Here is a 12,856-nt window from a genome sequence, read left to right as displayed (position 1 = left end):
GTGTGGAAAAAGAAATTATAAGGGAAGGCAGAAGGATAGTGAAAATCCAGTAGATAGTGTTCAGATAAGATGATTTTAGGATTCTCAAACATAGAGGTAGTACATTTGTGGCTGATGGCAAGATCAAAGGTATGACCATCTTTGTGTGTGGATGAGATCGGTTAGAGGAGTAGCTCATGGGAAATGAATAGATTGAAGAACTGAGTGATTAGCATATTTGAGGGATAATGGGGAGCAAGAAATATTCCAATTGCCTTTCTTGACCAGAGTGAGTGAATGAATGAAAATGTACCTGGAAAAGAAGGCCATTGGCAAGCCATGTTCCATTCAATAAGAGATGGTAGAGAGAAGGAATGGGAGAGGGCACAGTAGAAGGACTAAGTGGTAAGTGCATAATTGCTACTACAGGTTTGTGGGACATAAATAATTTAATTGGGTCCTGATTCTAGACCTGTTATAGGTTTATTTTTCCTTAGAATTTTTACACATGAGACTTTGATATTTTATGTATCTACCAAAAGTTACTTTTTTCTTTTTAATTTTCTTTTGACAATTGATTCATATACCTCACAACTTATCCATGTATTCTGGGGTGATCCAGGTGTTGGTCAACACCCTCTTTAGGGGGAATTGTATTATTATACTATAATATAAAGTTTAAATTCTTTTGAGAGTAATTTTAGGATAAGAAACTTCCTACCTCCTCAAATCAAGAAAGTGAACTGTTTGGAGAAGGCACCATGAAGATGCCTGCAGAAACGACACACTGCACCTAAAGATCCAGAATGAACTTTGGATGTATGGGATGTTGTGAATTGAACTGTGAGGGGTTGAACACATTTACTTTGAATGTAAACTCTTATGCCAACGCCTCCTAAGTGGTTTTCTGTCAATGCACTAGCAATCATTGGTTCTGTTTTCTTTTATTTCCCTCTTATCCCCAAATTATTGTAATTCTCCCTTAGAAACTACAATATTGTATGTACTTCTTGTTAAAGATCTTTAGAGATATAAGATGGTTATGTGTAATGATTCATTGGGGAAACTAGGCATGTAAATCTGGGAGATTTCTACATGCTCGTTTCCCAATGGAATCACAGGGGGGGATTGTGTAATTAGAATTTTGCTCCCCATGACTCTCCTATCCAGCATCCCATTTGTGTCCTCATGTTGAGTACAAACACTATATGCGTTCATAGGATAAAGTTCTGGTTGACCCCACCTCTCTCTCTTTCTCTTCCCCTGATTGTGGCTGTGGAAGCTGGCTTTGAGCCAGGCAGGAGAATATACTCACATGGTCTTATTTTTGTTAGATAATTAGTTTTTATACTTCTATTTCTTTCTTATTCCTTCTATTTCAAATGATTATTAATAAAATTTATAGAATTAATACTTGGAGTTATTGATATTGACTTAAATCTTATAGTGGGGTTAGGTGAAACTGGAGTGAGAGGGTTAAGGGGATCAGGAATGAGGAACCAAATGGTTGGGGATGATCTATAATTCAGAATCACTAAGATAAGAATGGTATGACTATTGGGAAGATTGGATTTGGCTCTCCCCTGTTTGTAACAAAGAAGGTACTTAGCTCTTTCTTGGTTGTGAAGATTAAGTTGCAATCCCTTATCTATCTTTAGATTTAATCCCCAAAGTGTAAATGTGATACTTAAAGTTGAGTACAGAGATCTATTTTTAGATTTTAATCCCCCCAAAACAATAAGCACAGTATTTAAAGTTGAGTATGGAGACCTACCCATTTGGGATTTAACCACAAAAGGTTCGAACATCCATTTCACACATTGAGGTCTGTGACCCACATGTGAAAGAGTGGGCAGTCCTGGAGCCGAGTGTCACTGCAGGTAGATGTAAACTCTTAGGGGAAGTAACGCAAGAGAAAAGGCCTTTAAAAGTGGAGTTCAATTTGGAACTTGACATACTTGGAGAGGAACTTCCTGTGAGAAGCAGTTCTACTAGACTTCTATTCTACTGGAGTTGAGGCTGATAAAGAATCTGCTGATTGAACTGACATGTGGTGAGTATAAAGGCTGACTCCCTTTCCCTTGACCTTTCTGGAGGTACCAGCCTCTGGAGAGACCCATTGTCTTGGGACTCCTTTCCCCTGGCTGGGGCCTCTGAATTCCTGCCCTACTCGGAGGAAGCCAGAGCAGCTATCTCTCTCCTTTTCTTCTCTTTCTCTCTTCCTTAATATCTTCCCTCTTTATTGTAAAATAAACTACCATAAATTCCATTCTGACTTTAGTAATTCATTTGGGAATTAGTAATTAAATCCCTAGTGACCAAGTAAAATATTATTCAGTCCAACCATAAATTTAACAATCAATATGAGAATGTTTATCATTGAAGGGAGGGTGTCACTCCTCTACCTTCAAAACATAGGCAGGGCAGGAGGTTAGAGACCTGAAGTTAAAGGGAGAGTTGCTTTTCTTTGTATCAGAGGTTTTCCCATACCCAAACTGGGAAATTAGGCTGGGAAAATGAGATGGAAATTGGCTTGTTCTGGCACAGATAGAAGTGGTTTGTTTTGGGGCTGATGGAAGATACCTAACTTGGTCCTTATCAATCTTTCCACAGGGAATATGCATCACTCAGAAGGAGATGGAAGTCTTAGGAAGCTAGTATAAGAATTTAAATTTAGCTTTTATGCTAAATATGAGAATTCTAAAGTAATATTGTGGTCACCAATTTAAAAATATTACAGCTTAAGTCAAGATGACTTTTAGTAGCTTTTTTTACAAAGAGATTGAAAGAATGAAAGTGGAAAAATGTAGATAAAGAGACATAAAGTACTGCCTAGCTACTAATACCCTAAGTTTAATTCTAATGTCTCCAGGCCACAAATATGGATCCAAAAGCAAATCTCATCAGAATCCAAAGTCCTTATTGGGAAGTCAAAATCCAAAGAGCAAGAAGACACTAAAGAATCTGCCAAGAACCATCAGTGCACATGAGGTGGCTAAGATTGCCAAGAATCTCACTAGAAACTCATGCTGAAGGGAGTTTCCCACTGAAGCACCAATGAGCAGAAAGAACCAAGGAAGGAACCACTCCACTAACCAATGCAAGCCATTGCAAGATCCAGGGCAGGAATCTCGTCTTCCAGTCCCACTCACCAATGCAGAAAGCTTGACAGGGTCCTTAAGCTGGCCTTTTAAAGCAGTTTTTTCTTTGTCACTTCCTATCACTCCTCCACTTTATGGGAGCCACTCGGGGAACCAATTGCCATCTTTCAATTTGCTTAACACTGCCCAGGGGGTGGGCAGTGGCCTCTGGAGTTGTCACCCACTCTAGCAAGTGACTTGTGAACTCTCATACTTAGTGACTGGTAAGGTACTAAGTAGGGGTACTTGAGGTTTTGATTGATTAACTTAAAAGTTGCTGATTGATAGGCAAAGAGAGTTTGATTCACTCTTCACAATAGCACACCTAGATTTGAATTCTAAGATCTTCTCAATTATAATAATACCTACCTCTCAGGGTTATAAATTTAAAATGAGATAATATTTGTAAGGTACTTTGTAAAACTTAAAATGCTATATAAATACTAATTGTTGTTGTTGTTGTTATAATTATTAAAGAGAAATAGCACTAGACTACTCTATCCAACCTAAGACTGCACAAGATGATGAATAGATGCCTAAGGTCTCTGATAAAAGGATCAGGACAGGACAGGCAGATGTGGGTATGTTCCAGGAGGGAGGTAGCATGAGCTCTGGTAATCAGAACCTAAAGCCTATTGGCAGCAGCTGGGTACAGAACCAGATCCCACAAGTCATTATATAGGGGAACAGCAAAAATGTGCATTCTTTAGAGTTGTAGTGGACAATAGAGCCAGCTTAATGATTGCACACACATGCTAAAGAGTTTTATAGGCCTGCGGTCTGTCAGGGTCACAACAAAGGACAGAATTGACCTCTAGCTGAAGATTGTGCCGGTAGAAGCAGGCAAAGACAGGCTGAGGCTTGCCCCGCTGTTAGATCACCAGGAGATGGAAGCAGTAGCCAGGGATTGTGACAAAGGGCAAGGCTTGGTATCAGCCACTCCACCCAGAACTGAAGTAACAATAGCATCCAGACTATAGAGGAGATAGAACCAAATAGGTCTTGCCTAGCCTATTTACTTCCATGAAGAAGGAGGTTAAGTGTAGCTCTTAAAAGGACCCAATCCAGAAAATAAAAAAACAAAAACAAAACATCAATCATAATGAAAAACAATTGCTATATGGTAGCAGAAGTCCACAAAGTAAACCCAGAAGAAAATGATTCCCCAACAAGTACAGGTAGAGCCTCAGAGAAAACAAATGTGGTTGGAAGAAATGAAACAAGTAACAAAAAATGAAGTTAAAATTGAAATTAAATCTTTAGAGGAACAAACTGGAAGGAAAATCAATAGTTTAAAACAGAAGGTGGAAAAGAATAATGATAATTTAAAAATCATTGAATTCCCCCAAAGCCATTACTAAACAAAAAAACTATAGACCTTTATATTATATGGATATTTTATTTTTTCCCTCAATTACATATAAAAACAATTTTTAACTTTAAAAAAATTAAGCCAAATTCTTTCTCTCCCTTTCTCCCTTCCTGAGAAAACAAGTAATAAGATCTAGGTTTTACATGTTCAATAATATAAAACATTTTCCCCTGTTAGTCATTTTGTGGAAGAGAACTTGAATAAAAAACAAAATCAAGAAAGAAAGTGACAAAATATTTTTTGGTCTGTATTCAGACTCCATCAGTTCTTTCCCTGGAGACAGCATTTTTCCTCATAAGTCCTTTGGGATTGTCTTGGATCACTATACTGCTAAGAATAGCTGTCATTCACAATTGTTCATCATATAATATTGCTATTACTGTGTACAGTATTCTACTTCTGTTCACTTCACTTATAACAGTTTAAGTAGGTCTTTCCAGGTTTTTCTGAAATCATCCCTCCTTCCCTCCCTCCCTCCCTCCCTCCCTCCCTTCCTCCCTCCCTCCCTCCCTCCCTTCCTTCCTTCCTTCCTTCCTTCCTTCCTTCCTTCCTTCCTTCCTTCCTTCCTTCCTTCCTTCCTTCCTTCCTTCCTTCCTTCCTTCCTTCCTTCCTTCCTTCCTTCCTCCCTCCCTCCCTCCCTCCCTCCCTCCCTCCCTCCCTCCCTTCCTTCCTTCCTTCCTTCCTTCCTTCCTTCCTTCCTTCCTTCCTTCCTTCCTTCCTTCATTCCTCCCTTCCTCCCTCCCTCCCTCCCTCCCTCCCTCCCTCCCTCCCTCCCTTCCTTCCTTCCTTCCTTCCTTCCTTCCTTCCTTCCTTCCTTCCTTCCTTCCTTCCTTCCTTCCTTCCTTCCTTCCTTCCTTCCTTCCTTCCTCCCTCCCTCCCTCCCTCCCTCCCTTCCTTCCTTCCTTCCTTCCTTCCTTCCTTCCTTCCTTCCTTCCTTCCTTCCTTCCTTCCTTCCTTCCTTCCTTCCTTCCTTCCTTCCTTCCTTCCTTCCTCCCTCCCTCCCTCCCTCCCTCCCTTCCTTCCTTCCTTCCTTCCTTCCTTCCTTCCTTCCTTCCTTCCTTCCTTCCTTCCTTCCTTCCTCACTCCTTCCTTCCCTCCCTCCCTCCCTCCCTTCCTTCCTTCCTTCCTTCCTTCCTTCCTTCCTTCCTTCCTTCCTTCCTTCCTTCCTTCCTTCCTTCCTTCCTTCCTTCCTTCCTTCCATCAACATGGAATCTTGGAATCCCAAACTTGTGGTCTAGTGGGATCTGATGAACCCCAAGTTTCAGGACTAGCTTATAGGTTGGAGACCCCAAAGCTTGTACTTGTTCCCTTTTCCCATGGGAATCTACCCTGAAGGGAATCCCAGGCTGGCAGTTTCAGACTGAATGGGAGACCCTCAGGGGAATGACAATCCTAGTTGGGTGAGATAAACATATTCTAAGGACCCTCTTTGTTTTAGGTAGTATCCCTATGGTATCTGACCCTTTCCCAAGAAGATCCACCTGGGCAGGAACCATCCTTTAGTATCCATTGTGAGTAGCCCCTTCTCTTTCACCCTAGCCTCTAGCTATGATTCCTTTCCCAAGCTTGATTGTATCCTGTCAGTGTTGTTTGAACACTTCCATTTTCCTTGTAGCTATAGCAATGTCAGTCATCTTTCCCTGCCCCTGGATTCCCCAAATGGTATATAGTTTCCCCAAATTCTTTTGTTCCCGGGAGTCCATCTAGCATGGTGGCACTCTCAGGGGTCAGTGACCAGAGTGGCCAGAGTTCAATCCTTGGACACTGTGCAGTCATGTGTGGCACGCAGCTCTGTTGTTGAGGCCTACTAGCATTGAACCCCTTTTGCCCTTGATTAAAAAGTGATTTTGACTATTTAAGAGTTCTGAGTTTTTTCCTAGTCAACATATCTAAGAATAACACTCTGCAAAACAGATTATTTTATGCAAACATTATGCAAAACAGGTATTATTTTATGAGAGTAAAAGTGGATCTTTAATAGAAAAGAGAGCAGTCAAGCATTCCTAATGAAAATATTAGAGCTGAATAGAATCTTTGAAAACACAAATACAGGATTCAAGAGAAATCTAGAAAGCAAAGAAATAGAAACAAAGTAAATGCCCACTGGTTGGGGAAGGGGTGAGCAAGTTATGGCGTATGAATGTAATGAAATATTGTCTTCTAAGAAATTACAAAAAAAGATGAATTTAGAGAAACTTTGGAAGGTTTATATGAACTGAGACAGAGTGAAGTGATCAGATATAGGGTTTTAACCAATTTTTACCAGGACTAAAGTATTATGAAGAAAAACGACTTTGAAAGATTTAAGCTTAAGCAAAAAGGAGAAGAAATGCAAGCAGTGTCAGATTTTATATCCTTGGACTCAAAGATCCCTGTAGATGGTAACTGCAGCCATGAAATAAGAAGATTCTTACTCCTTGGAAGGAAAGCTGTGGCAAATCTAGACCACATATTAAAAAGCGGAGACATCACCATGCTGACAATGGTCCCACAAAGTCAAAGTTTTTCCAGTAGCAATGTATGCCTCTCGAGAGTTGGACTATAAGGGAAACACCACCACAGAACTGACATTTTTGATTGGTGGTGATGGAGAAGACTTCTTAACAGTTCTTTGAACAGCAAGGAGATCAAATCAGTCAATACTGAAATTAATTCATATTGTTCACTGAAAGATCAAATACTGAAGCTGAAGTTGAAACACTTTGGCCACAGAGAAGGCAGTGACATGGGCACTGTACTCCAGAAACCCAGGTGAACTATTATCAGGGAAACTCCCTTGCTTTGCCTCCTCCTGACTCTGAACTTAGAAACACCCAATGACCCCACCTAGGGTCCTGAGATGTTTACCCTCTTTTGTCCTCTAGATTTAAGATGGACAGAGAGATGAATATTTATGCCTCCAGGCAGACCCCAGTCAGGTGACCACCTCACCCCACCAAATGCCTGAGTGACTAATACTCTAGGTCACGTCCACACCAGGACATAGCATCTAAAGAGTATATAAACCCCAGAACTGATGTCATCTGGGGGACAGCCTCTCTATCCATGTTGTCCCCATGGGGGAACAGCCTTTCCTTTCATGCTGTCCTCCCAAGGAACTGCTCCCCATCTTGCTGTTCCACCTTGCTATCCTCCTGGCCACTCTCAACATTACTTTCTAAATTAATAAATCTCTTTTTTGTTTTTAAGCTAGGTTTTGGAGTCTTGCATGCTTGCAAAAGGTATCCTTCCCAAACTCCAAGGCTATCCTTCCAGAGCCAATAACATTTTGATGCCCAACATTTTTGGCTCTCCTGAAAGCTACTCCTGTACTCCGGATCATCCATGAGGACACAGCTTCTTAGGAAGGAGCCTTTTCTTTGACTCCTGAAACCCCCATTTTTGGGTGATATCTTTGTGGGAACTCTTTTGTGCTCTCTCTCCCATTGGCCCCAGATCAGTCTGGCCGCTGGAGTTTGGGGTCTATCTTTAGGCTCCCCCTTATACTGGAAGACGTTCTGGTGTATGTGGAGTCTTGCCGCCTCAGTGTTCAACTGAGTGCTCTTGGTCTGGCAACCTTTGTGGATGCACAGTTGTTGACCCTCTGGTGTGGAATTGGCCATTCCGCATCTAAATGGGACAGAGACAGAGAGAACCCCGAGATTCCCCTTTGGGGTGTATACTTAAAAATTGGCAAAAATTGGCACTAAACAGCTTAAAGAAAAAAGCAACCAATTTCTTTTTGTAATGTTGACTGGCGATGATACATGGCCTATCCATGGCACCCTAAAATTGAAATTTTTTTCAGCCTGAGGTCAAGCCAGATAGGGACTAGCCAACCCAATTAAGACAAAGAGAGAAGCATGCTTGCAGGCTTCTCCTGTTGGGAAGAGATTAAGTCTAAGCAGCCTGAGAGAAAATTCAGTTGGATTTTTTTGTTTGTTTGTTTTCTCTCATGTTAAATAGCTGAGCAACATAAAAAAAAAGATGAGGAAATTGGCTTTTTGTTACCCTAAATTCTAACACCAGGTGGCAATTGGACATATTGTAAGGACAGAAGCTCCATACTTTTTAGCTTTATTCTCTCACCAGGATCCCAGTTCTCCAAAACTCTACTCTTTACTTGGATTTCAAGGCAAGGGTCTGCCAAGAAACCCAGGTGAAGATGGGGGGAAGGAAACCGGGAAGCTCATCAGTTCACTAATCAGGTCTGCCTTCCTCCTCTACTGCAGAGAGGAAGAAGGGTTTGATTCTGAACAGAGAGACAACTGGTGAGACACCCCTATTTGGGGGATTTTAAAATGTCTTACACTTTTAAAACTAAGGTTTTTTTCAACTTGTAGAACAACCTATTATCTTCTGTTTTGAGGTAAATAGGGAGAGATAAGAAGACCGGATAACTCTCCTTTCCCTGTCTGCTAGCCAAAAGGAAGTAATGCTTAAGTCTATTAGAGGTATTTATTGGTATTTTATTTCAAAATTATGATCATGTATTTATATGGGTTTAAAAAAATAACATCCTAATTTTAATTTTGTTGGACAGTGAAATTTCAGTTTGTATAGAAAAGTCACAGATCAGTTTTGTAAAACAGGTTTTAGCAGTGTTTAAATTTACCAAAAATGGGTTTTTGTTTAAAATTACCAAATGGTTTTCTTCTCAATGGTTTTCATCCCAGTGTGTTAAAGTTGGACAAACTTTATTATTACATTTAACTTCTTGGTCTTGAAAATAATCAGCCTGCTTGTCAAAAGGCTTGCTTTAAGGTTTACAGTCCTTAAAAGTTTTCAAATCTCTAAATTTAAAATAGATCCTGTAATACTAAATGCTTTATGAAATTTTTGGAAATGTTATGTGAGTTGCTATTGAAATATGTATTTTAAATATTGTTTGGATGTAAACAAAAGCTCATTGTAAACTTGACTCTACCATATATTTTGTTCAATACTCGGTGGTTACCTCAGTTTACCAATTTGTACTATGAACTGAAACTCATAACTGATGAGTACTATGCTAAAGATATAGTATTTCAATGATCCTTTGAATCAGAATTCTTATGGGTTACCAATTAGCAATTGAAGTGATATCAATAGAATGTTTGTTTGACTTATGATGGTAAAAGCAAGTCAGAGAAGGTGAAGAGGTATGTTGGGTTTGAATTCAGAAGAAAGAGGGACTTTGATCTAAAGTCCATAAAACTTGAGTATGTAGATTTGTGAAGGAAGAATGGAAGTTGTGTTCTGCTTTTTAAGCAGAGGGTTTTGAAGGAAAAGAGAAAGACACACACACACACACACAGAAGGTGAAAGAGAACAGATAGATGTTCTGTCCTCATAATTGGATCTTTAACTTACAGATAATTTCTAGAATTGATGTATGTAGTTTTGGAAAATCACAAATAATTCTGGAATTTCTCTGAAAATTCCTTAGAGAGATTCCTGACTGATCTTGTCTTAGTTCCTTCAGATGGCCTAAGGTCAGGATTTGATCTAGCCTTGATTTGTATTTACTGTAGAGCTAATGAATTCAACATTCCTGTTCAGGTTTTATGACTAAATTGTGACAAATTAATTATTGCCAAAATATGTAAGAATGACCACTATAATGTAGACTCATAGGCTCTAAGGAATCCTTAGAGAGGGCAAATGGTCAGAAAAGCTTGTTTGAGGGTATGGAAATTTGTTTCTGGTCTGCTGATAAGCAGAATTTCTCTGAGCTGTAATGGATGAGACTTGTCCTTTAAGGAAAAAAAAGGCTTCTGGGATCCAATGGCAAGTACTCTAAGGAGAGGGAAAGTCCTAGGATGATTATAGAGAAGGCAGCCCAAGGCTCACTTTGGACTGAATTTTCCTGACCATCTAGGCTGTTGATCCTTGAGTGAAACAATAATGGCAGTGACAGCCTTGCTTGGTACATGAAGTCACTCACTGTGTCCTTTGTGACATGAGGAGATATTTTCCTTTCTGGGCCTTCTTCCTTCGTGACATTCCCATAATCAGCACATAATACAAATTGGAAAATTAAAGTTTCCACTTCCCCAAACAACCTATTAGGTTAATGATTGAACATTCTCAAATTGTTAGGGAACATACTTTGAGAAGTAGGTGAAGTTTATTAATTGATGGCTTGTATTTGCAGCCTTAATTGAAATTTGGATCTTGAGCTTGGAATAGCTCAAAGCTTTCCTGAATTTCCCCCAGAATCAGGGGTAAAAGAAATTCATCTGTAAAATATTGTTACTCAAGTGTTTATAGATGTTATAGTTAATGTGTACTTTGCAAAAGGATATTCTTTAACAGAAACATCATATACCAACTCTGCAAACAATTCAGGAATCCGATTTCCTAAAGGCATCTATTCCTGTCAGAAGATGGTTTCTGAAGAAGTCTGTTGGCTAAGATACCCAAATGCAAATGTGTAATGCCAATTGCTATTGTACTAATTTTTTTTGTCTCTATCCCCCCCAGTCCTTTTATACACTTCTATCTTAGGGGCTGACTCTCCCCTTGTGACCTGTCTGTCCATTAGGGGAAGCAGTCGCTAGACATCCTTCACATCTCCAAGCAGATTCCCAGCTACCTAGGACCCAGGCATTCACTGAGGACATGGCCCTAAGACCCTGTGCCCACAGCCTTTCCTTTACTGTTATCTTCAACCCCTTTTACTTTAGCTCTTAACTACCTGACCATAACTATTTCTTTCCTTAAATCTTGGGTCTTCTCCTATGTTTTAAATCATGAATAGGACTGCATAAGAAGGTGAGGGAGGCTAGCCACAGTGACTGGTGACTTAGAAGCCAGAAGTAATAGGCCTGGGTACTAATCTGTCACCACCAGACAACAACCACCAGGATGTCTACCAAAGACCGCATTGATATCTTCCCTTCTTGAATGGCACAGATCATTATGAAGGCTCAATTAAAAGGTGCACAAACAGGTCGGAACCTCCTAAAGAAAAAGTCTGATGCCATGACTCTTTGATTTCGGCAGATCTTAAAGAAGGTCATTCAGACCAAAGTGCTAATGGGTGAAGTGATGCGAGAAGCTGCTTTCTCACTTGCTGAAGCCAAATTCACAGCTGGCGACTTTAGTGCCACTGTTATTCAGAATGTGAACAAAGCTCAAGTGAAGATTAGAACAAAGATAATGTAGCAGGTGTTACCTTGCCAGTATTTATTACCATGAAGAAACTGACAGTTATGAATTGACTGGTTTGGCCAGAGGTGGGGAACAAGTGACCAGACTGAAGAACTATGGCAAAGCAGTAGAGCTGCTAGTGGAACTAGCATCACTCCAGACTTCATTTATTACGCTGGATGAGGCCATTAAAATAACAAACAGACAGGTGAATGCCATTGAGCATGTGATCATTCCCCGGATTGAGCATACACTTAATTACATTGTCACAGAACTGGATGAGCGAGAACATGAAGAGTTTTATAGGTTAAAGAAAATACAGGAGAAGAAGAAGAGTGTCAAAGAAAAATTAGAGAAGGAGATATCCTGCCTGAAAGCATCTGGAGAATTGCCAGAGCCTGCTAATCTGCTGGCAATAGAAAAGGACGAAGATCTTCTATTTGAATAGCCCTTTCCATTCTATCATCTTTGAGACCTTGGTCTTGTGCTTTTCTTATAATACATGGTATCCAAGTTCTGTGTGTAATGGGTGATTTGTTATAGCCCAAAAGTTCTACTAGTGGATATTAGTTATTGGGATTATTTGGAGGGATAGTGATTATGTCATTTGTAGGATCTGTCTCTATTTTGGTGGTAATTGACCAGTCCAGGAACCTGTAGAACTATAACCTATTGATATTTCCTCATTTCATTGGTTTGTGTATGTACTCAGTTTTGGTGTTCTATACTCTAGTATTTGAAAAAATATCCCTTTGAAAACAGCAATGATTCACACTGATCTAATAACCTAACTTCTATATACATAGTCATTGCTTTGACCCACTTTCAACTTTTGCTTTTGTCACCATGGTGCTTCAATCTAGCCTTGGGTAAATTGTTTCATGTCTTTTTTTTCCCTTGCATGGCTGGTCTCAGTCCTGTGGAAGAAGACTTTCCCCCTCCATTATGGAAGAAATTCTGCCAATTCCTGTGTAACTATAGTATGTAAGCAGAGTAAAAGAATTTTAAAATGACTTGCTTTATTTGCAGTTATTCTGATTTGATTCACTTGGAACATAAAATAATAATGTCATCCAAAGCCTACTTCTTAAAAAATTTTATTGATGACTTATTTTTATACCAGTTTAGATTTCTAGATATATGTATGATCTCCAATTTCAAACCTTTTCTTACAAAAATATTTGACACCTCAACTGTTTCTTTTTTAATCTTTACCTTCTGCATTAGAATCAATAGTATGTATTGGTTCCAA

At 39.6% G+C, this 12,856-nt stretch overlaps 1 pseudogene; it reads left to right on the top strand.

The window, feature by feature from the left end:
- Positions 1-11,218: 11,218 nt before the first annotated feature.
- LOC100019602 (V-type proton ATPase subunit D-like) lies at positions 11,219-12,614 on the top strand (annotated as a pseudogene).
- The last annotated feature ends 242 nt before the right edge of the window (positions 12,615-12,856 follow it).

The sequence above is a fragment of the Monodelphis domestica genome, chromosome 3 (genome assembly GCF_027887165.1).
Source record: "Monodelphis domestica isolate mMonDom1 chromosome 3, mMonDom1.pri, whole genome shotgun sequence".
Lineage (NCBI taxonomy): Eukaryota > Metazoa > Chordata > Mammalia > Didelphimorphia > Didelphidae > Monodelphis > Monodelphis domestica.
This window is presented reverse-complemented; position numbering and strand designations above follow the sequence as displayed.